The 24081-nt window shown below is 48.5% G+C and overlaps 2 pseudogenes; both read left to right on the top strand.

The window, feature by feature from the left end:
- The first annotated feature begins 1808 nt into the window (after positions 1 to 1808).
- On the top strand, positions 1809 to 8578 carry LOC136515044 (putative disease resistance RPP13-like protein 3; annotated as a pseudogene).
- A 1784-nt stretch (positions 8579 to 10362) lies between these two features.
- On the top strand, positions 10363 to 22882 carry LOC136515391 (disease resistance protein PIK6-NP-like; annotated as a pseudogene).
- The last annotated feature ends 1199 nt before the right edge of the window (positions 22883 to 24081 follow it).

Below are 24081 nucleotides of genomic sequence, written 5' to 3'. Positions count from 1 at the left end.
TGCACAGTTTGGTGAGAAATTATGAGACGAACTTTTTAAGCCTAATTAGTCCATGTTTAAACACTAATTACCAAATAAAAACGAAAGTGCTACAGTAACCCTAAATTCCAACTTTCTGAAACTGAACACAGCCATTTATGTCTCGTACGGTCGTACCTCCCTTTTATAATAAATGTGCACTGCTTTCCTTGAAGACCGGCTCCACTGGAATCTACGTACACCGAACCAAAGCAATCTACAATCTCCGTGAGCCGCGTGAGCGCAAGGAAGAGCTGCTGCAGCAATTTAGGTGGAGCAGTCCGTGATTCTCCTAAGCCCTCGTTTAGTTTCACCCAATATCTTTAAAAATGATATAGTATCTGTCACATCAAATGTTTGCGACCCGTGCATGGAGCATTAAATGTAGATGAAAAAAAACTAATTGCACAGTTTGGTGGAAAATTACGAGACAAACGTTTTGAGCCTAATTAATCCATGTTTGAACATTATTTGTCAAATAAAAACGAACGTGCTACAGTAGCCATAAATTCCAAATTCCTAGAACTAAACACAGCCTAAGATATGAAAATTACCAACTTATCTATAACCTGAAAAAAATAATAAAATAAAAAATAAATCTAGCTACGCATATTTTGGTACTTGCCCCACCTAATTTTGTAACTATCCTCACTTATTCAGGACATCTACGTACTTTCACATTGGTACCTCCTACTTTTGCATCGTTCGATCTCATCCAATGAACGACTCATGTTTTTTTTCCAACCATCGTAAAATTTCTCTCTTTTTTTCCAAAGCAAGCTTTGTTATCAGATTTCCATATGGCCCAGCAAACTGCAGCCACTCCCCCAAACATGGTACTTCTTGCCAAAAGACAACTAGTTAACACACCATCGCCAACATTGTTCTAATTCCGGGAGACAGTGTTTGCCCCCAAAGCATTTGGCCACCACAGCGTTTTCGGCCATCATTCATCAAGCATGCGAGCTGGTTTGCATCTAAATTACTACCGACACATCACAGAAGCAGAGTTGTTTTTCTTTCTCTCTCTCGTGTGTAACTTCCTAGCTCTGCGTGACACACACACGTTAATCAAGCAATTGAAAAATGAAAAGCTCACCTTTTCTCTCGTCGTCAACTGGAAAAGTTGTCTGCCTGCTCTCTCTCTCTGGTTATTTTAAATTGTCTTGGCCCGCGGGCTTTTCAGCTTGCTCCAAGCTCAAGAACATGGAACAGTAGTTCTATACATTTTTCTTTTCATCAGCCTGTTCGTTTGTTGGTTTCAGCCAGCCCAAACCAGCCAGCCAACAGTGTTTTACTCTCACAATAAACCAGATCCAGTGCGCCGCTTCCTCGACCAGTCTGGCTTTCTCCTGCTACAGCTACAGGGCTCAGACCAAGAACAGGCGGTGAATCTACAGAGTTGTTTTTCTTTTTCTCTGTTGTGTGTAACTTCCTAGCTCTGCGTGACACACACACGTTAATCAAGCAATTGAAAAATGAAAAGCTCACCTTTTCTCTTGTCGTCAACTGGAAAAGTTGTCCGGCTGCTCTCTCTCTGTCTCTGTCTCTGGTTACTATTTTTAATTGTCTTGGCTCTCTTGTCGTCGACTGGAAAAGTTGTCTGCCTGCTCTCTCTCTCTGGTTACTATTTTTAATTGTCTTGGCCCGCGGACTTTTCAGCTTGCTCCAATCTCTGCCTGCCGTATTTTTTACGGCCACAGTACACAACAAATCAGCCAACACAGCTGCTTTCAACTGGAAAAGTTGTCTGTCTCTGCTCTCTCTCTCTGTCTCTGGTATACATTTCTCTTTTCATTTGGAGCCACCATTGCAAGGGGCGTGAACCGAAGATCCAGCCGCTGCGCGGCTTCCTCGACCAGTCTGGCTTTCTCCTGCTACAGCTACAGGGCTCAGACCAAGAACAGGCGGTGAATCTAGGTGAGCCCACCTTTACCTTGCTTTCAATTTCAACACAAAAATGAGCCCCGCTTACTACTAGTCTTTTTAATGCAAGCTGCTGCGTGCAGGAGCCACCAATCGATATTGCAAGCATGGAGCTGGCGGTGAGGGCGATGGGGAGCCTGCTCCCCAAGCTGTGCGAGCTGCTCAAGGAGGAGTACGGCCTGCAGAAGGGCGTGAAGAAGAAGGTCCAGATTCTCTCACGGGAGCTCGAGGCTGCGCACGCCGTCCTCCGCGAGATCAGCGACATGCCACCGGACCAGCTCAACGCGCCGGTCAGGCTCTGGGCGCGTGATGTCAGGGAGGCGTCCTACGACATGGAGGACATCATCGACACATTTGTGGTGCACGTCGATGCCCCTGAGCCTCCTACTGAGACACACAAGCTCCGCCGCCTCAGGAAAAAGGTGAGCAGCCTGTTCAAGAAGAGCAAGGCTCGCCGCAACATCTCTAGCCAGATCCAAGAAATCACATGGATACTCGTGTTCAAGAAATCACAGAAAAATAAATGATATGACATATATAGCAAAAATTGAAAACAAATGAATAGCCAAAAAATAAATAGAAAAAATTAATAAAAGACAAAACAAATATATGCCTTGTTCGGCTTACTCCATATTCGGCTTGTTCGACTTCTTTTTTCAGCCGAAACAGTATTTTTCTCTCACAACAATTCAGCCGGAACAGTGTTTTTCAGCCAGTTTCAGCCAAGTTTCAGACCAGCGAACGGGGCCAATAAAGGGAAGAGGTAGGGAACAAGGAAAAAAAGTAAGGCCATGGAAATAAAAATAGAACATCACATGGATACTCATGAGATTATTCTGAATTATAAGATGCTACAACTTTTTTAGATAGATAGCTTTTACCGTGCATTTAGTTATACACTATGTTTACATAAATTGTAAAAACAATATACCTATAAAAGCCAAAATGCTTAGCAATTTGGAACGGAGGGAGTACATGAAGAATTTGACTACATTAGGGCTCCTTTGGATGATAGGTAGGGATCGAAACTCGCGTGGAACACAATCACGTGGGGGAAATTTTCTGTGCAAATGACATCCCTGGCACTTGGGTGCTGTATTCTCTCTTGTCATTTGGCTGTCAAGCAGATGGGGAGGTGCAGGCGGGAGTAGATCAGGCGGCGGGCGGCCGCTGAGCAGATGGGGACGAAGCCGCAACGACAAAGAAACAGAAGCGAGCGACGTGGAGAAATTGTCACGGAACAGGAGGCGTTTTTTTATTTCCCCGTAGATGGACGGGGATGGGGAGGAATCGACCAGGGTTATTCCGCCACATGATTGCTTCCAAACGGGCACCTGTGCTCGGAGGGGGAGCAGATACACGGGGCTCTCTCCACCCGTGGATGAGGCCGGGATACCGGCAGTATCCAAAGGAGCCTTTAGGGGGAATGGACCTTTTTGTCCTAATTAAACTCACCACTGTATTTTAGATCAGGAGAATTGTATTCCCGTTAGGTCCAGTGAGCTTTGGGATGGGCTGACGATGCCGCTTGCGTGGTTGCCGCCTCTCCGGTGCCTCACGTGTTCCATCACGTTCCGCTGGTAGTATGTTAGCAGGGGAGATAGGAGTGGAGAATTGGGGATCGGAAGGGAAGAGTAGAACAGAGAGGATTCGGGCGAGGACAGGATTACGATAGTTGGAGGAGTTTGTTACAATACTCTTCCTACCCTCTTCTCTTCTCACACTTAGCTAATATATGTCCCTCTTACACGGGCCTTGCCGGATACGTGCACGCAGACACAGCTCACTGCCACTCCACACCGCTCACATGCGTGTTGGGCTTCCCAACACGACCGACCTGCGTGGCCCGTTGGCCGGCTCCTCTTGTGGGCTTGGGCTTCTAACATGGTAGTGGCATGATTCCGAGTGGTGGTGCCCATGGTTGTTGCACCACTACCTACCGTCCCGATGGACCGTACTTTTTTCCGCTTCTCGATGACACAGGAAATAAAATTTTATGCACGCGTGATGTAGATGAGCTGCCATGTAGCACTTCATCACTGCCGTTGATGCAACCTGATGGACGCTCGGCTGGGTCCTTCGCAGCGCAGCTGGTTAATGGTGGCGCCTAGTGTTTTCGGCCATCACAACCGCATCTGGTTTGTACGGCGGTACTGATGAGCTGGTTTGAATTTAAGGGTGTGTTTAGTTCGCGAAATGAAAAGTTTTGGATGTCACATCAGATGTTTTGGGGATGTTGGAAGGGTTTTTCGGATACTAATAAAAAAAACTAATTACATAGCTCGTCTGAAAACTGCGAGACGAATTTATTAAGCCTAATTAATCCATCACTATCGCATGTTGGTACTGTAGCACTTATGACTAATCATGATCTAATTAGACTTAAAACATTCATCTCGTGATTTCCAACCAAACTGTACAATTAATTTTTTTTTCTATATTTAATAGCCGATGTGACACCTTGCAAAAAATTTTTTGGAAAGCCTGAATTAAACCGGCGGAAAAAAAAACTGTGGTCACCTCCAGGCCGAGAAAAAATACGACATCTATCGGGAGCCGGGCCAGAGTAGTTTACTACCGACACATCAAACACGAAGCAGCAGAGCTGTTTTTCTGCGCAACTTCCTAGCTCTGCGTGACACACACGCACACGTTAATCAAACGGCCCGTTCGCTAGTTGGTTTTTGGGCTGATTTGGGCTGTCTGGTGCTGATTTATTGTGAGAGAAAAATACTGTTGGCTGGCTGGTCTGGGCTGGCTGAAACCAACAAGCGAACAGGTGAAACAATTGAAAAATGAAAAGCTTACCTTTTCTCTTGTCGTGAACTGGAAAAGCTGTCTGCCTGCTCTCTCTCTCTCTGTCTCGGGTTACTATTTTTAATTATCTTGCTCCAATCTCAAGAGCACGGAACAGTATTGTATACATTTCTCTTTTAATTAATTTGAAGCCACCATTGCGAGGGGCGTGAAGATCCAGCTGCTGCGCGGCTCCAGCTACAGGGCTCAGACCAAGAACAGGCGGTGAATCTGGGTGAGCCCACCTTCACCTTGTTTTTTCCAACACAAAAATCAGCCCCGCTTACTAGTTACTACTACCACTAATGCAAGCTGCTGTCCGCAGGCGGCACCCACACCGAGAGCTTGCAGTCCATGGAGCTGGTGGCGGGGGCGATGGGGAGGCTGCTCCCCAAACTGGGCGAGTTGCTCAAGGAGGAGTACGGCCTGCAAAAGGGCGTGAAGAAGAAGATCGAGTCTCTCTCACGAGAGCTCACGGTGGTGCACGCTGTCCTCCGCAAGATCGGCGATGTTCCACCGGACCAGCTCGACGAGCTGGTCAGGCTCTGGGCGAGTGAAGTCAGGGAGGCATCCTACGATATGGAGGACATCGTCGACACATTCCTCGTGCGCGTTGAAGACCCTAATGAGGCTACTGAGCCACACATGCTCCTGCGCCTCCTGAAAAGGGTGGGCAGGCTGTTCAAGAAGAGCAAGGCTCGCCACAAAATCTCTAGCCTAATAGATGACATCAAAGAGAAGCTTGAGGAGGTGGCAACAAGGCGAGGCAGGTACACACTTGACAGCATTGTCGCCAGCCCTGTAGCTGCAAACACCATCGACCCTCGCATCCTGAATCTATACAAAAGGGCGACGGAGCTTGTTGGCATTGAGGGACCAAGGGACGAGCTCATAAATATGCTGTCCCTAGGGGATGGCGACGTGGATGTGTCTAGTACTACAAAGATGAAGATCCTCTCTATCGTTGGATTTGGAGGGCTAGGCAAGACCACTCTTGCCAAAGCTGTCTATGACCATCTCAAACCGCGCTTCGAGTGTCGGGCTTTTGTTCCAGTGGGTCAGAATCCTGACATCAAGAAAGTCTTTGGAGACATTCTCATAACCCTTGATGAGCAAACTTACACTCGTCCCAAATTAATGGGTTTGGATAAAAATCAGCTCATGGGCAAACTCAACGAATTCGTCAAGGAAAAGAGGTACGAGCTAATATGATAACCGATTCATTAATCATTGCTACTCGTCACTGGCTCACTGCTAACAATAATTATAGCCGCTTTTAGATTATGTAGCTGCACAATTATTGGTTCTTTATATCTTATTTATTTTAATAAAGGAAAATGATTAAAGGAACATAACCGAAATGGTGATATACGAATAAAAAAAACTATAAATGATGTCTCGTATATTTATTTACCATTTCTTGTACTGTCTTGTGAATATGTAGGTGTTTGATTGTTATTGATGATATATGGGACAAGAAGACCTGGAAATTAGTCAGATGTGCTCTGCAAGAAAGTAATTGTGGAAGTAGACTTGTGATCACAACACGCATTTCTGAAGTTGCCGCATATGCTGATAAAGCTTACAAAATAAAGCCACTTTCTCATGATAATTCTGAAAAATTATTGTACGCAAGAATAGATGACGGTGAAGGAAAGTATTTCGATAGTCTTCCGGCTGAGACATGTGAAAGAATTTTGAAGAAATGTGGCGGCGTGCCACTTGCTATCATTACAATAGCCAGTTTGTTGGCCACTAAACCAGGAGAGCACTGGTCTGAGGTCTACAACTCAATTGGTTTTAGGCACAAAGGCAATGATGACGTAGATAATACCAGAAAGATATTGTCCTTTAGCTACTATGATTTGCCTTCATATCTAAAGCCTTGCTTGTTGTATCTAAGCATATTTCCAGAAGATTATATGATACAGAAAAATAGTTTGATATGGAAGTGGATAGCTGAAGGTTTCATCTCTAAGGAACAAGCAGCAGCAGCAGGGGTAGGATTATTTGAGCTTGGGGAGAGGTACTTTAATGAATTGATAAATAGAAACATGATCCAGGCACAGGACACACTATATGAAGGGTACGTTGATGCATGCTCAGTTCATGATATGGTTCTTGATTTGATACATCAACTATCGAGTGAAGAAAATTTTGTCACTGTATTGAATGGTGGTGAGCGACAGAAACTTCAGGGGAGCATTTCTCGCAGGTTAGCCCTACAGTGTGTTGAAGAGCACAACGTTGGCCAGCTGGCTAACATCGCTGTGGAGAAAGTGAGATCCATTTTTGCCAGTGAGTGTGATTTTTGTGCATTATGCCCACGCCTCCCATCTTTACGTGTAGTAGAAATGGTAGGATGTTCTGTTTGCAACAAAGACTGCATCAAAGATGTGTCGGAGAATCTTGGGAGTTTACTTCACTTGAGGTACCTCAGACTAGTGAGTACCAATATCGCTGAGCTGCCTAGGGAGGTAAAATATCTGAGGTTTCTGCAAACACTGGATTTACAGAACTACCGGATAGAGGAGCTGCCGGAGGAGGTGGGACTTCTGACGCAACTTGTTTGCCTACGAGCTGATAATTGGGCAACAAGAGTGACGGCAGGTTTGATCGGTAAGCTCACGTCACTGCAAGAGCTACGTATATCGTGTGGAGGTGAAGATGCTATAATAATGCAGTTTGTGGAGGAGCTGAGCCTGCTGAAGGAACTGAGGGTGCTCGATACTACGCTTTCTGTTATCAGTGAGAGCATCAGGAGTGCTTTGCTGGAGTCCCTGGGCCATCTGCACAATATCCAGGAACTTCAAATTGTATACTATTCTCTAAGTAAGTGCAGAGTGAGCGAGGCAGGATCTCTCTCCTACTGTCGGCATCTCCGTTTGCTGCGTTTGGACTGCTTCGTGTTCTCTGGACTGCCGGCGTGGATTAACTCGTCGCTTGCTCCAAACCTCTCCTATCTGGATGTGCAAGTGGTAGTTGTGAAAGACCAGGACATGGAGACCCTTGCCAAGTTGCCAGAGCTCAGTTGCCTCGTACTGCATTCCGGTGACACCAATTCAGTAGTTAGCATAAGGATTCGTACTGCATACTCGGTCCATCTATCTGGTTTGATCTGCGCGGCTGCGAGTGCAACAGCAGCAGGGTACCATCTAATAATACTATCACGCCAAGTCTTGAATCGCTTGAGTTTGATGTCCATGTGCGGTCCCTAAAAGACGAGAACCTGCATCTTGGTTTTGACAAGTTGATTGGCTTCCAGAACCTCGGAACATGTTCGCTCCAGAGAATCAAAGCCGAGGTGTTCTGTGGTGGTGCCCGTGCTTGGGATGTGGAGGAAGCGGTGGCTAAGTTGGAGCACGCGGCCGCAGTCCATCCAAAACATCCCACCCTTCTAACCAACAGGGTAGACCCACAATGTATGATCTCACGCTACCAAGAGGTATGATAGACTGATCATGCATGCACATTTGAACTTGCTTTCAAATGCTACTGGCTCTGATTAATTATTACTTCCTATCTATCCTGTCTTTCTATCTTTATAATGGTCACAATAAAATGTTTATCTCATACATACAGTACCTACGGGGTTCAAGTGGTACAGGACTAAATCTAGCTAGCTCCTCTCCTTTGAATCAATCGGGTTCTCCTAAATAAATAGTTACTCCGTATTAAGTAAGGGTGGGTGGGCCGTGATAGTTAACGTAAAAATATCCTGATTGCCTTGTTCTCGCTTGCATGCATGTTGGGCCTGTTTGCTTTTGGCTCAGATTCTGAACACCAGCGGCTGGATCTGCTGCCTAGCTCAGATTCCGATCCAAACACGCAGGATTGCAGTGGCCATGCATGCATGTCACCAAGTTGGCCATGTTGTCTCACAAATGCCATAGTCTGCCAACCGGTTGGCCGTGTTTGTGTGGCTCAAGGCAGATTCATTCATAACATTATGAATTGTGGTGTCTAACTACTGAAGGAACGTAATTAGAAATGCAAGGAAAAACACTCAAATTTTTTTCGAATGCGCAAAAGATTTGCGTATCATTGTAATTAATAAGAAGAGTTTAACCGTACAAACGACACGCTTCTAATGAGTGCGCTAGGTGGTCTTACGCTATGACTGGACCATCCTAGCCTACTGTTACAAACCTCGATATTACATAAATGGTAAACAACCGAACTAAGAGCACCGCAGCGACCTATGGAGTTGGATGTCTCCGCTGCTGGTTGCGCGACCCAACTCCGCCATCCGAGAAGAACATTCTTCTACCAGCCTTGTTGTTGGTCACTGGGAACAGCTCATCCAGAGCCTTCGCTTGGCTCGGCATCAAGTTCCCTGCGAATATGCCGTCGTATGTTCTCTTGGTCGCAGATGAACTGTAGCTGCCGACGGCACGATGCTCATCCTCTGCATGAGGAGTACCTCGCCACGCTTGGAGGTCGGTATGTGCGCCCGCGGGTGAGTGGCAATCCGTCAGCTCCTGATTGGCAGGGGCCTTTTGGTTGCTGCCTTCTGCCTTGGTGGAGTGGCGATTAAGGGCGACCTTCGCTTGAGCTGCACCTCCTAGGTCAACCGTGCAAGACACCGAGCGGCCTCGCGCGGCGTGGGCGTCGCATCGCTAGGGTCGGGCATGGCTTGGCTATCCGGCTGGCCGTCCTTCGTCGATGTAGAAGGGTCGGGTGTGGCTTGGCCATACAAATGGCCCTCCAGCGTCGACGTAGAAGTACCTGCCATGTGCTTGGCCGGCTCGAACCCGGGTGGCCAGACCTCACTGTCGTCCCCTAGCGCCACAGCATCCACGACAACGAGCTGCTCCATCTGTGGAGGCATGCCCTGCACAGGCGACGATGGAGGCAGGTCCGTCGTGCGCTGGGGACCCATCACCGGAGAACTGGTGTCCATCACCGAAGCTTGAACCTCCTGAGAGACGGTTGCCGCAACATGCAGGCACCCAGGCGCTGGTGTGACCGCTGGTCGGCTCGTGACGAGCGAGGCGGCAAGCTCGTCCAGCATCGGGTCGACCGAGATGAGCCAAACGGGAGGCCCTGCGCCCTTGCACAGTGCCTCCGCCAGCGGATCTGGCTTGAGGAAGCCGCGTGCGGTAGTCGAAGCAGTGGCGTAGTCAGCAGGCGTGCCCATGCTGATGTCTGTTGTCGGGACACCCCTGCGCCATCGGCGTCGTTTCCGGCATCGACGGTTGCCATCGGCTCACCCCACGACTCCCTGCGTGGTCCCATCCGAGGTCGGTGGACTACCGAGGGGTGCGTGCTGGGAGGCCGGTGTGTTGTCGACATGAGCTGAGCGGCAATGAAGGCCACCACCCTTCGGCGTCGACTTGGATCGCTTGCAGTCCCTCGCGAGGTGGCGGAATCCTTGGCAGCGCAGGCAACGGCATGGCAATCGACAGGCGCTACTCGGTACGAGTAGGAGAGGTAGTTGAAACATCTGTCGCAGAGCTATGCTGGGATCTTTCGAGCCGGTCCGCGCAGACCTAGGCCACGGCGAGGCTCAGCTAAGGCAGCCACAGGTCCCGCTTCCTGTCCGGGTAGGATCTCCCGCCAACCGTCGGCGTTGGGGGCAAATACCCGTCTGCGGGCGTCGAGGCATTGGCGGGCAGGGACCCGACCATCCACTAGCTGAGCAAGCAAGCCGTGCACTAGCTGGGGGCGTGGTCGGCTGCGCTTCGTCTGCCATCGCATAGGTCCCTATCTAGCGTCCGCTCCGCCGTGCCCCAGAACCACGACTGAACGAGTCTGGGCGCGCGCGGAGGACGCTGCGGCCGGCTTTGTAGGGCGACTAGCAGCCTCTAGGTAGGTTGTGGGGCGATCGTCGTCGGACTCGTCGCCAACGTTGTCAGCCCATCGACGGCGCTTCGTGCGCCCTCCTGAAGAGGGGTGGAATGGAGCCACGGCCGGTGAGAGCGTGGAGCCCGACGTCAGTGGCAGCGGGGACGCAGAGAGAATCTACGGAGGTGCTCCAGAGCCGGATCCCGTGGGTCGGGCTCAATGGAGCTGCAGATGGAGGTGGTGGTCGTGGCATAGAGGCCCGGCGTCGTCGGCGGCGTGGACGGGGAGGGAGTCCATAGAGGCGCTCCAGTGCCGGAAGTGGCTGCGGTGGGAGGGCGTGGCGTCGTTGGCGTTGGAGGCGGCATCCCAACGCCGGCCGCGGTGGCCATGGTGGTGGGTCCCGGTGTCGGCGGCGGCTGGGGCGGACAGGGCGCTCCAGCGCTGGCTCCCACGTTGGTGGGGTCTGTCAGTCTAGGGAGCCCACAACCAGTCTGGCTTTCTCCTGCTACAGCTACAGGGCTCAGACCAAGAACAGGCGGTGAATCTAGGTGAGCCCACCTTTACCTTGCTTTCAATTTCAACACAAAAATCAGCCCCGCTTACTACTAGTCTTTTTAATGCAAGCTGCTGCGTGCAGGAGCCACCAAGCATGGAGCTGGCGGTGAGGGCGATGGGGAGCCTGCTCCCCAAGCTGTGCGAGCTGCTCAAGGAGGAGTACGGCCTGCAGAAGGGCGTGAAGAAGAAGGTCCAGAATCTCTCACGGGAGCTCGAGGCTGCGCACGCCGTCCTCCGCGAGATCAGTGACATGCCACCGGACCAGCTCAACGCGCTGGTCAGGCTCTGGGCGCGTGATGTCAGGGAGGCGTCCTACGACATGGAGGACATCATCGACGCATTTCTGGTGCACGTCGATGCCCCTGAGCCTGCTACTGAGACACACAAGCTCCGCCGCCTCAGGAAAAAGGTGAGCAGCCTGTTCAAGAAGAGCAAGGCTCGCCGCAACATCTCTAGCCAGATCCAAGAAATCTACAAGAAGCTTGCGGAGTTGGCAGCAAGACGTGACCGGTACAAAACACCCGACAGCGTTGTCACCAAGCCAGCAACGACCATCGACCCTCGCATCTTGAATCTGTACAAGAGTGCAACAGAGCTCGTTGGCATTGAGGGACCAAAGGATGAGCTCATAGATATGCTGTCCCTAGGGGATGACGGCGGTGATGCGTCTGGTCCTAAGAAGACGAAGATAGTCTCTGTTGTTGGATTTGGAGGACTGGGCAAGACTACTCTTGCAAAAGCTGTCTATGACCAGCTTAAACCGCGGTTCAAGTGGGGGGCTTTTATTCCAGTGGGTCGAAACCCTGACATCAAGAAAGTCCTTAGAGACATTCTTGTTGGCCTTGATAAGGACAAGTTCATGAATTTGAATATGACCATGTTGGATGAAAAGCAACTCATGGACGAACTCAAGGAATTCGTCCAGGAAAAGAGGTACGAGTTTAATCACTCAACACAATGCTGGTCACTGCATACATGCATATATAGAGACTTAATTATATTTCAGTAAGTACGTAGCCGTACAATTCTTTCCTCATATCTTATTTATTTTATATATTACATTAAGGCTGGAAGGAGCTAGCATGTTCCACTTCAAGTCTATAAATTACTACAGTAATCTTGGATCCATACACAACTGATTTAAAAGAGTCATAAAGAAGTAAATTTGTATTTTCAGCAGTAAGCATAACTAGTTGTATGAAATACAAATCTACAACCACCTGTTCTTTTTTATGGTCGATAATGCCACTGCTCTGTTCTTTATATGCTTTCTCATTTTAATTACCAACTCATGAAGGCAATTACGCTGTCCTGTAAATGTGTAGGTGTTTCATTGTCATCGATGATATATGGGACAAGGAGACCTGGAAATTAGTCAGATGTGCTCCGCAAGAAATTAATTGTGAAAGTAGACTTGTGATCACTACTCGTATTTATGAAGTTGCCACATATGCTGGTCAAGCTTACAAAATACAGCCACTTTCTCATGATAACTCTGAAAAATTATTGTACGCGAGAATAGATGACGGTGAAGGGAAGTATTTCGATAGTCTTTCGGCTGAGACATGTGAAAGAATTTTGAAGAAATGTGGCGGCGTGCCACTTGCTATCATTACAATAGCCAGTTTGTTGACTAGTAAACCAGGAGAGGACTGGTCTGAGGTGTACAACTCAATTGGTTTTGGGCATCAAGGCAATGATGACGTAGATAATACCAGAAAGATATTGTCCTTTAGCTACTATGATTTGCCTTCATATCTAAAGCCTTGCTTGTTGTATCTAAGCATATTTCGAGAAGATTATATGATAGAGAAAATTAGTTTGATATGGAAGTGGATAGCTGAAGGTTTCATCTCTAAGGAACAAGCAGCAGCAGCAGGGGTAGGATTATTTGAGCTTGGGGAGAGGTACTTTAATGAATTGATAAATAGAAACATGATCCAGGCACAGGAGACAAAATATGAAGGGTACGTTGATGCATGCTCAGTTCATGATATGGTTCTTGATTTGATACATCAATTATCGAGTGAAGAAAATTTTGTCACTGTATTGAATGGTGGTGAGCGACAGAAACTTCAGGGGAGCATTTCTCGCAGGTTATCCCTACAGTGTGTTGAAGAGCACAACGTTGGTCTACTGTCTAATGTAGATGTGGAGAAAGTGAGGTCCGTCTTTGCTGGTCGGTATGATTTTTGTGCATTATTCCCACGCGTCCCATTTTTACGTGTAGTAGACTGCGGCAGAGATGTGCTACGTCATCTTGGGAGTTTACTTCACTTGAGGTACCTTCGACTACATAGTATCACTGAGCTTCCTAGGGAGGTAAGATATCTGAGGTTTCTGCAAACACTGGATTTATGGGACTCCGAGATAGAGGAGCTGCCGGAGGAGGTGGGACTTCTGACGCAACTTGTTTGCCTACGAGCTCATGATTGTTGGTCAATAAGAGTGCCAGCAGGTTTGATCGGTAAGCTCACGTCACTGCAAGAGCTACGTATATGGTGTCAAGGTGAAGATGCTATAATAATGCATTTTGTGAAGGAGCTGGGCCTGCTGAAGGAACTGAGGGTGCTCAGGACTTGGATTTCTGTTTGGAGTGAGAGCATCAAGAGTGCTTTGCTGGAGTCTCTGGGCCATCTGCACAATATCCAGGAACTTCAAATTGTAAACTGTTCTCTAAGTAAGGACAGGGTGAGCGAGGCAGGATCGCTCTCCTACTGTCGGCATCTCCGTTTGCTGAGTTTGGACTGCTTCGAGTTCTCTGCACTGCCGGCGTGGATTAACTCGTCGCTTGCTCCAAATCTCTCCTATCTGGATGTGCAAGTGGTAGTTGTGAAAGACCAGGACATGGAGACCCTTGCCAAGCTGCCAGAGCTCAGTTGCCTCAGACTGGATTCCGATGACACCGAATCAGTAGTTAGCATAAAGATTCGTACAGATAAAGGTGTTGTCTACTTTCGCAAGTTGAGATTCTTAAAGATACTCGGTCCATCTATCTGGTTTGATCTGCGCGGCAGCGAGTGCAACAGCAGCAGGGTACCATCTAATAATAGAATCATGCCAGGTCTTGAGTCCCTTGAGTTTGTTGTCCATGTGCGGTCCCTAAAAGACGAGAAGCTGCAGCTTGGTTTTGACAAGATGCTTGGCTTCCAGAACCTCGGAACAAGTTCGCTCCAGAGAGTCAAAGTCGAAGTGAACTGTGAAGGTGCCTGTACTTGGGATGTGGAGGAAGCGGAGGCTGCGTTGGAGCACGCGGCCGCAGTCCATCCAAAACATCCCACCCTTCTAACCAACAGGGAAGGGGAAGAATATATGATCTCACGCTACCAAGAGGTATGATGAACTGATCATGCATGCACATTTGAACTTGCTTTCAAATGCTACTGGCTCTGATTAACTATTACTTCCTATCTATCCTGTCTTTCTATCTTTATAATGATCACAATAAAATGTTTATCTCATACATACAGTACCTACGGGGTTCAAGTGGTACAGGACTAAATCTAGCTAGCTCCTCTCCTTTGAATTATTATTAGTCCTAGCTCAATCGGGTTCTCCTAAATAAATAGTTACTCCGAATTAAGTAAGGGTGGGTGGGCCGTGATAGTTAACGTAAAAATATCCCGATCGCCAGTGGCTGGATCTGCTGCCTAGCTCAGATTCCGATCAAAACACACAGGATTACAATGGCCATGCCTGCATGTCACCGAGTTGGCCGTGTTGTCTCACAAATGCCATAGTCTGCCAACTGGTTGGCCGTGTTTGCGTGGCTCAAGGCAGACTCATTCATAACATTATGAATTGTGGTGTCTAACTACTGAAGGAACGTAATTAGAAATGCAAGGAAAAGCACTCAGTTTTTTTTCGAATACGCAAAAGATTTGCGTATTGAAAGGATCAATATGCCCAAGAGGGGGGTGAATTGGGCTAATTCTAAATTTCTTTGTAATAATTAAACCATATGGTTAACCCATTTAACCCCGTGTGCCTAGAAAGTGTTTCTATTTATCTACCGCATAAAAGTTTAGCAACCTATGTTCCAATCCTACTCTAGCATGATAATTCTATGAATGTAAATGACAAGAATTGAATTGCTCAAAGTAAATACTTAAAGTAAAAAGAGAAGGAGGAACGCGGCGATGTTTTGCCGAGGTATCGGAGAGTCGCCACTCCTCACTAGTCCTCGTTGGAGCACCCGCGCAAGGGTGTAGCTCCCCCTTGATCCACGCAAGGATCAAGTGCTCTCTACGGGTTGATTCTTCGACACCCCGTCGCGGTGAATCACCCACAACCGCTCACAACTTGAGTTGGGTCATCCACAAGCTCCACCGGATGATCACCAAGCTCCCAATCACCACCAAGCCGTCTAGGTGATGGCGATCACCAAGAGTAACAAGCACGAACTCTCACTTGACCACGACAAGCCTAATGAGAAGGGTAGATGCACACTTTGCTACTCTTGCTTTCACTAATGAGGACTCTCTTTGGGATTCTCAAATCTCAATCACCTCACTAGGACCTTGCTCTTCTTAGCACTCTCAAGGGTGTTTCTCATCTGTTGAAATGAGCAAAAGTACCCCCACACACGAATGGAGGAAGTATTTATACACCCGGCTGAAAAACGAACCGTTATGTGCCTCTGCGGGGTGACCGGACGCTCCGGTCAGTTCACCCCGGCCTCCAGTGTTTAAGTTGTGACCGGACACGTTTGGTCAAGATTTTCCCTCTCTAGAACCTTACTGGAGTCGACCGGACGCTGGCACCCAGCATCCGGTCGCTCACCTCTCAGCGTTCGGTCGCACCAGACTTCACCTTGATCAAATGAACTGACCGAACTCTGCGCCAGCGTCCGGTCAGTATTTGACCCTCCATTCACTTCCAACTCTCAATCATACGTGAATAAAGTTTGCTCTAATGGATCTAAGGGCTTTCTAGGAGCTACCTAGTGCTAGATTTAGCAAGTGTGCACCACACCTAACTCACTAGACTCACCTAGGTCAAGCTACCCGTCCATACCCCCCATAATAGTACGGTCAAAGGAAAAACAAAGTCCTAAACTACTCTAAGTGTCTCTTCAACTCCAATCGACACGTAGAACTAGTCCATCCTTAACCTTGTCGTCCATCCTTTGAAAACCGAAATAATTTCCATCGTAGGGGCATGACCACCATGATTGCCTAATCGATATCCATTACCATGACCTAACTTAATTGCCTCTGCAGAACACACGTTAGTCATAGTAATTACGTATTGTCATTAATCACCGAAACCCAACTAGAGGCCTATATGCTTTCACGTATCATTGTAATTAATAAGAAGAGTTTAACCGTACAAATGACACGCTTCTAATGAGCGCGCTAGGTGGTCTTACAGCTATGACTGGACCTTCCTAGCCGACTGTTACAAACCTCGATATTACATAAATGGTAAACAACCGAACTAAGAGCACCGCAGTGACCTACGGAGCTAGACATCTCCGCTGCTGGTTGCGCGACCCAACTCTGCCATCCGAGAAGAACGTTCTTCTACCAGCCCTGTTATTGGTCGCTGGGAATGGCTCGTCCAGAGCCTCCACTTGGCTTGACATCAAGTTCCCTGCGAATATGTCATCATATGTTCCCTTGGACACAGATGAAACTATAGCTGCCGATGGCACGATGCCCATCCTCTGCATGAGGAGTACCCCGCCCTGCTTGGAGGTCGGTATGTGTGTCAGCGGCTGAGCAGCAATTCATCTGCTCCTGATTGGCGGGGGCCTTTTGGTTGCCGCCTTCTGCCTCGGTGGAGTGGCGATTAAGGGCGACCTTCGCTTGAGCTGCACCTCCTCGATAAACTATGCACGATGCCGAGCGTCCTCGCGCGACGTGGGCGTCGTGGCTTGGCTATTCCGCTGGCCGTCCTTCGTCAACATAGAAGGGTCGGGTGTGGCTTGGCCATACGAATGGTCGTCCAGCGTCGATGTAGAAGTACCTGCCATGTGCTTGGACGGCTCGAACCCAGGTGGCCAGACCTCACTGTCGTCCCCTAGCACCACAGCACCCACGACAACAAGTTGCTCCATCTGTGGAGGCATGCCCTGCACAGGCGACGACGGAGGCAGGTCCGTCGTGCACTGGGGACCCATCGCCGGAGAATTGGTGTCCACCACCGAAGCTTGAACCTCCTGAGAGACGGTTGCTACAGCATGCAGGCACCTAGGTGCTGGTGTGACCGCTGGTCGGTTCTCGATGAGCGAGGCGGCAAGCTCATCCAGCATCGGGTCGACCGAGATGAGCCAAACGAGAGGCCCTGCGCCCTCGCACAGCGCCTCCGCCAGTGGATCTGGCTCGAGGAAGCCGCGTGCGGTAGTCAAAGCAGTGGCATAGTCGGCAGGCGCGCCCATGCTGATGTCCGTCACTAGGACACCCCTATGCCGCCGGCGTCGTTTCCGGCATCGACGGTTGCCATTGGCACACCCCACGACTCCCTACGCGGTCCCATCCGAGGTCGGTGGACTGCCGAGGGGTGTGTGCTGGGAGGCAGGTGTGTTGTCGACATGAGCTGAGCGGCAAGGCAGGCCACCACCCTTTGGCGCAAACTTGGATCGCTTGCAGTCCCTCGTGAGGTGGCAGAATCCGTGGCAGCGCAGGCAACGGCGTGGCAATCGGTAGGTTGCTACTTGGTGCAAGTAGGAGAGGTAGTTGAAACATCTGTCACGGAGCTATGCTGGGATCTTCTGAGCCTATCCACGTAGGCCTAGGCCTCGGCGAGGCTCAGCTGAGGCAGCCGTAGGTCTCGCTTCCTGTCGGGGTGGGATCTCCCGCCACCCGTCGGCGTTGGGGGCAGAGACCCATCTACGGGCGTCGAGGCATTGGCGGGCAGGGACCCCACCATCCACTGGCTGAGCAGGCAAGCTGTAAACTAGCTGGGGGCGCGGCCGGCTGCGCTTCCTCCGCCATCGCACAGGTCCCTGTCTAGCGTCCGCTCCGCCGCGCCACAGAACCACGACTGAACGAGTCTGGGCGCGTGGGGGGACGCTGCGGCCAGCTTCGCAGGGCGATGAGTGGCCTCTAGGTAGGTTGTGGGGTGGTCGTCGTCGGACTCGTCGCCATCGTCGTCAGCCCATCGACGGCGCTTCGTGCGCCCTCCTGAAGACGGGTAGAACTGAGCCGCGGCCGGTGAGAGCGTGGAGCCCGGCGTCGGCGGTGGCGGGGACGCAGAGGGAATCTACAGAGGTGCTCCAGAGCCAGATCCCATGGGTCGGGCTCAATGGAGCTATAGCTGGAGGTGGTGGTCGTGGCACAGAAGCCCGGCGGTGTGGACAAGGAGGGAGACCACAGAGGCGCTCCAGTGCCAGAGGTGGCTGCGGTGGCGGGGCGCGGCGTCGTTGGCGTTGGAGGCGGCATCCCAGCGCCGGCCGCGGTGGCCACGGTGCTGGGGCTCGGCGTCGGTGGCGACTGGGGCGGGCAGGGCGCTCCAGCATCGGCTCTCACGTTGGTGGGGTCTGCCGGTCCAGGGAGGCTCCCATCGGAGGCGCCCGCCATCATCGGGGAGGTGGCCCGTGGTGGCGATGACGGGGCATAGGCGCAACGAGGTTGGGGTTGGCCGTGCAGTGGGATGCTGGCGGAGGGGCCCGACGCGAGCGGCGTCGGCGGCCATGCCGCGTGCTCACGTGCATCTGTACACAAGAGAGGAGAGGAGGGTTGCGCGGATGCAGGGAGGTAGGGGGAAGCCGTCCCCTGCAGTGGTAGCGCGGGCCCCGCGGGCGGAGGTGGCGTCCGCATAGCCTCGGCGTTAGTGCCCGCGACCAGCAGCAAATCCGGCTGGTGGGGGCTGGGTTCGCTGGAAGGGGAGGGGGAGGGGACCACTGGCGGGGGCGGTGGGTTGGGGGCGGCGTAGGCCTGCATCACTGGCTGGACTTGTGGGGCTCGAGGTGGGAGTAGGGGAGGGGGGAGAGGCGGGGAAGGGGTCCGCCGGCGCCGGGATGGCAGCCGGCGGCAGCAGCGGCGAGGGGTAGGTGGCGGCCGCCAGGGGTCGCCAACCCTAGGGGAGCCGACTCGTCCTCGGAAAGGGAATACTGTCTTTGTTTTTTTGAAAGAAAGCTTGTATCTTTGTTTTGGTTGGATTGTGTATGTTGTGTTTCTATGATGATGATAGGGAATTCATGAGTGGCCAGTCGAGTGTGCACGTGCTTTTTTTTCTTTTTCCTCGCAGTTCAATATATTTGTATTTATTTGCTAACCGTATCGAACAAATGGTAGGCATGTATGGAAATGAGCAAAGCCCCTGAGTTAGTAACCAAGGCCTGGAAGTTGGCGGATGACATCATTGGCTCAGGACATATTCAAATACTACGTATGCCAGATACGACCGCATCTTCAAGCAAAGTATGTTCAGCAACGTTTGCATGTACATCTTCCATTTAAATTAATGAAAGGAATATCACACATCAGTATCTGTTCGTGTGCTTATGATTTTCATGACATAGCACACACCGAACAATTCGGTAGAATTTAAGACTGTTATGTTCATATTCAGAACAATATATAATTCTGATATGCATTGTGTTTTATTTGTTTTCTTCGTAGGTTATGCGCTTGTTGTACACAGATAATGGGGTGGCACTTTTGGCTCTCAGCTCCAATGCTGTTCATAAGCTGTGGTAATGGGAGCACAAGAACAAGAATCCACTTGGCAAGGTTAGATAGGACCACTAGCTTAAGATTTCAACACTGTAGTTCTGTTTGGTTGTTTTCTAAAGACCATCCAACATTACTTTTCGTTAGTCATCCAAATCTGTTGCACCTGTACCATGGCAACCGGAAAATGGCATTCCAATGACAAACGACACCATTGATGGCAATGACCCTAAAGAAGCAACAGCCTGCACTACACTATCCGAAAACGACAGCTATCTAATTTCTGCTTCTGGTGGCAAAGTCTCATTGTTCAGCATGATAACATTCAAGGTATGTCTTCTTCAGTTGTCTATAACAATAAGTAGTTAATTCCATGATAAATCTCTTACAAATCATGCATGACAACTTCCGTAAAATAATTTTTATTTCGTAGTTGCACCATGGCCTTTCTTTGGCTTTACTGATCTTGTGCAATCTCTCATATATAGGTCTTGATTACTTTCATGGCACCTCCACCTGCTGCAACTTTCCTTGCAGTCTACCCGTTAAACAATGACATCATAGCTATTGGAAGGGAGGACTCTTCAATTCAAATCTACAATGTCTTTATGGACAAAGTGAGTATTAAACATGAATCTATCATCCCCTGTTTCCATGAATCTCAGAGTATTGGCAAAACTCATTATATATGGTTCTCACTGGAAATGCAGTAATGTACCCATTGTAAAATAATGTGCTCTCGTTTCAGACTATATATCCCCTCATGTTTTACTTATGTATTAGGATCATGAGATTGTAAATGTTGTTTTACATATGATCTTTTGACATAACAAATTATGTACTTTTTGCGGGCTTTGAGCAGATACCACAAGGTACACATATTACATAGCAACTTTGTGGTAGCTCCCGTCAACAATATGAAGAGTAGTAAGTACCTCGTGGTATATGACCCAAAAAACCTTCATAAACCATACATATGTTGTTAGCTCGACATTTAAAAATTTGAGAATTTTTAACGATAATGGATTCTTCCTATGTGAAATATTATGCTTAGTGTACTAATTACCGTTTAGTTTATATTTAACATCAACATGCCAAAATATCAACTTATCTTAATCGAATTGCACAGGTTACAACTGTGCTCACGGGTCATCACAAAAAGATAACTGGACTAGCATTTTCGCAATCAATAGGGGAGCTTGTATCTTCAGGTGCTGATGCTCAGGTGTGAATTCTAATATATATCAAAATTAGGACTAGCGATTTTGTTTTTGCTTATAAATTTAAGGGATGCTGAATTAAATACAGTCAAATGTTATGTGTCGGTGTTTTGTGAACCGACCAGTAAATTTAGTGCCGCGCAGCTCTAGGAATCGATGGAAGCACTCAAGACATGGGGAGATTATACTGGTTCAGGCCGGAGCCCTACGTCTAGTCTCAAAAGGGTTCGAGTTTGTGTTTCTCGGTTCAAGTGCTCAGTTGGCTTACAATGGGGGTGCTCGTAAGTGTGGGTTTAGAAGGGAGAGGACTCGAGAGAGTGAGAGAGATCGATCCCTCCAGAGCCAGAGAGACTGTTTCCTTTTTTCCGTCCGCTAGAATGAAGGCTCGGTTCCCCTTATATGCTTCCCGGGGGCGAGTGACAATTGAAAGAAAATGGTTCCCCCGACCCGAGTGGTCGAGAGCCCAAGGGGAGGGCGGCGGTTGGCGAGCCCGGTCCGTGGGCCCTCTGCGTCTTGTCCCAGCTTATGTTGCATGCTCGGATGTCGTCACGGGTTCCTGTTCTCCACGCCGAGGTATGGTGCGCCATAGCGGCACGGTGTGGGTCGTGGCTGTCCTCTTGTAGTCCTGTGGGATGTGGGCGCATAGTGCGAGTCGTTGCCTTCGTCCTTGGGCCTACTTCCCCCGGGGGGCGTCGTGCGCTAGTTTGAGTCTATGGCTGCCGTCCTCTGCTGACCGGCCGCTCTCCTGATCATGACCGGACGCCCTGCTGATCTTGGATGTCGTGCGCTAGTCCTCGTATCCTGACCCGACTGCGTGGTCGGGGGGAGCGAGTGGTTGAGGCGCTACACGGATGATGGGTCGTGGCCTACTGGGCCACCCGAAGTGCGCTTTCCTCCGGCGTAAGCCGCGTTGTGGGGTAACCGGGGTATGCTCCCCCAACATTATGTTAGTCGCATTTCATACCATCCATTAGTCCATTTTCTAAAATATATAAAGATCTATAAATACACTCCACTTTCTAAAAGGTATAATATCTAAAAATACAGTATTGTTTCTTTCTGAATCATTCTTTTCTTATTTTTTTGCAATGAAATGAAATTTGCAGCTATGTGTTTGGAGCATTGATGGTTGGGAGAAGAAGAAATCAAGATACATCAAACATCCATCTAATGGTTCCGGTGCTTTAGTTGGTGATACACTGGTGCAGTTCCACTATGATGAAACACATCTTTTAGTAGTTCATGAGAGTCAGTTGGCGATCTATGATTGGCAATTGGAATGCTTGTGCTCGGTAAGTCATTCACAACATTTTCATAACAATATATTTGCATCTCTTAGTAATCATATGTTGTCTTGTCTATTGAGTTGGAGTACTAACATATTACATGATTTACATCATGCTCGTCGAATGCTCCTAATCGTATCGATGCATTGTAATAAGCACATTACACATTGATATTTGACCTTCCATAACTTGATAATGCAGTGGTACCCAAGAGATGCACTCCCTGCTCCAATTTCAAGTGCGGTATACTCACTTGGTTGTTTGTTGGTCTATGCTGGATTTCGTGATGGTGCAATTGGAATATTCGAGGCAGAATCTCTTATGCTACAGTGCTGGATAGCACCCTCTGCCTACGTACCATCTTCAATATCCAGGTATGTGGAGTTTCAAGCAGTTTCTGTTTTTTTGTTTGAGTGGTACTTTCAATTCTGGTAACAAACGTCTTGTTTTCGTTGCCTCTCTGGTTTCCAGCGTTGGTGAAACTGTCTATCCCACAGTCATCGCAACACGTCCTTGGAAGCCTAACCAGATGGCAGTGGGCATGAGCGATGGTGCAGTTTATGTGCTGGAGCCGTTGGATACAGACGACGGACAAGTGGAGAGCGACACCACCTCAGAACAACGTCCACCTAGTAATGTCAGCAGCAGCGGTGGTGACAGCCAACCGAGTGTCTAATCAGCCGATGAGTTGACATGGCAATGCTTGCTTGGCCTACCATGATAGATTGAGTTAAATATTTTGCTTGGCCTCTAGACACATATTCAGTCAAATGGAACTGATTTTTTATGCACCCATCCAATTATGTGTACACCATCCATTGTCAGATCTCCCTGAGATCTATTTATCCGAGACTAGTGTTTTCAAGTCATTGAGGACTTCCTTATTTGTAATAAATATGCACGTTGCTAGTGGGTGAGACATTTCCCTCCCCATCTCTCTTCTTCTTTATTCAAAAAACATAATTGGATAGTGAGCAATGTATTTTCTTATCTTATTGTATTATATACAAAGACCTCGGGGACAATGCTGAGTTTCAGCCTACCCAATTCTCCAGTCAAGTTGGCTTAGGTTGAATTGCAATTGCAATACTCTCGTTTGGTGAATAATCTCGTTTGGTGAATAATGTGAGATTTCGACATGCATTGTAAAAACTCGTTTCAAGTGGAGAAAATTGTCCTTGGATAATATAGTATATAGAACATATATATGTGAGTTAGTTTGCATATCGTGACTTACTAAAATAATTATTAGAAAATCATTCAGGTAAAGAAAAAATACAGAGGGAAATGAGAATGGCAAAATATTTTTTGTTATTTAGTCCTCTAAACGCAATAATATCATTCCTGAGTAGTTTTCAATTTTCATAATTTGTGACGATGATCTTGTTTATCTTTAAATAATTAGATGGTATATCTTGAAGCTAACATCAAATTTATCAGATTGAATCTAAACCTTTTGATGCTTAGGACCTCCATGACCACCGCTAACCAAAAGACCCTAAACCTATTGAAGCTTAGGACCACGAAAAAACCCATGAGTTTCAACCTGATTTATACCTCAGGTTGGAGACAAATGAGTGCCCTTCTAAACATTTGGAGTTTGTCCAGAAAAAAAAATCATAAGAAAAGGTCAGTCTCAGAGAATGCAGACTGTCACTGTTACAAATGGGGAAGTTACTTATATACTACAGTTGGTGTTCCTTGTTTTCACTCAAAAGAAATGGGGAAAAGGCCATTTCAAGGGCTTCACCGTTTACTCATCCTTTCCTTCCTCAATGCAAATAATATCAGTAATGAATATACAACAATGTATCAGTTTCCACAAAGACCCCACGGCAAAAATCAGACCCACTGATATCTGCAAACAACAGTTCC

Source organism: Miscanthus floridulus, chromosome 17, assembly GCF_019320115.1.
Source record: "Miscanthus floridulus cultivar M001 chromosome 17, ASM1932011v1, whole genome shotgun sequence".
Taxonomy (NCBI): domain Eukaryota; kingdom Viridiplantae; phylum Streptophyta; class Magnoliopsida; order Poales; family Poaceae; genus Miscanthus; species Miscanthus floridulus.
The sequence above is the reverse complement of the archived record's forward strand: the minus strand, read 5'-3'. Positions and strand labels throughout refer to the sequence as shown.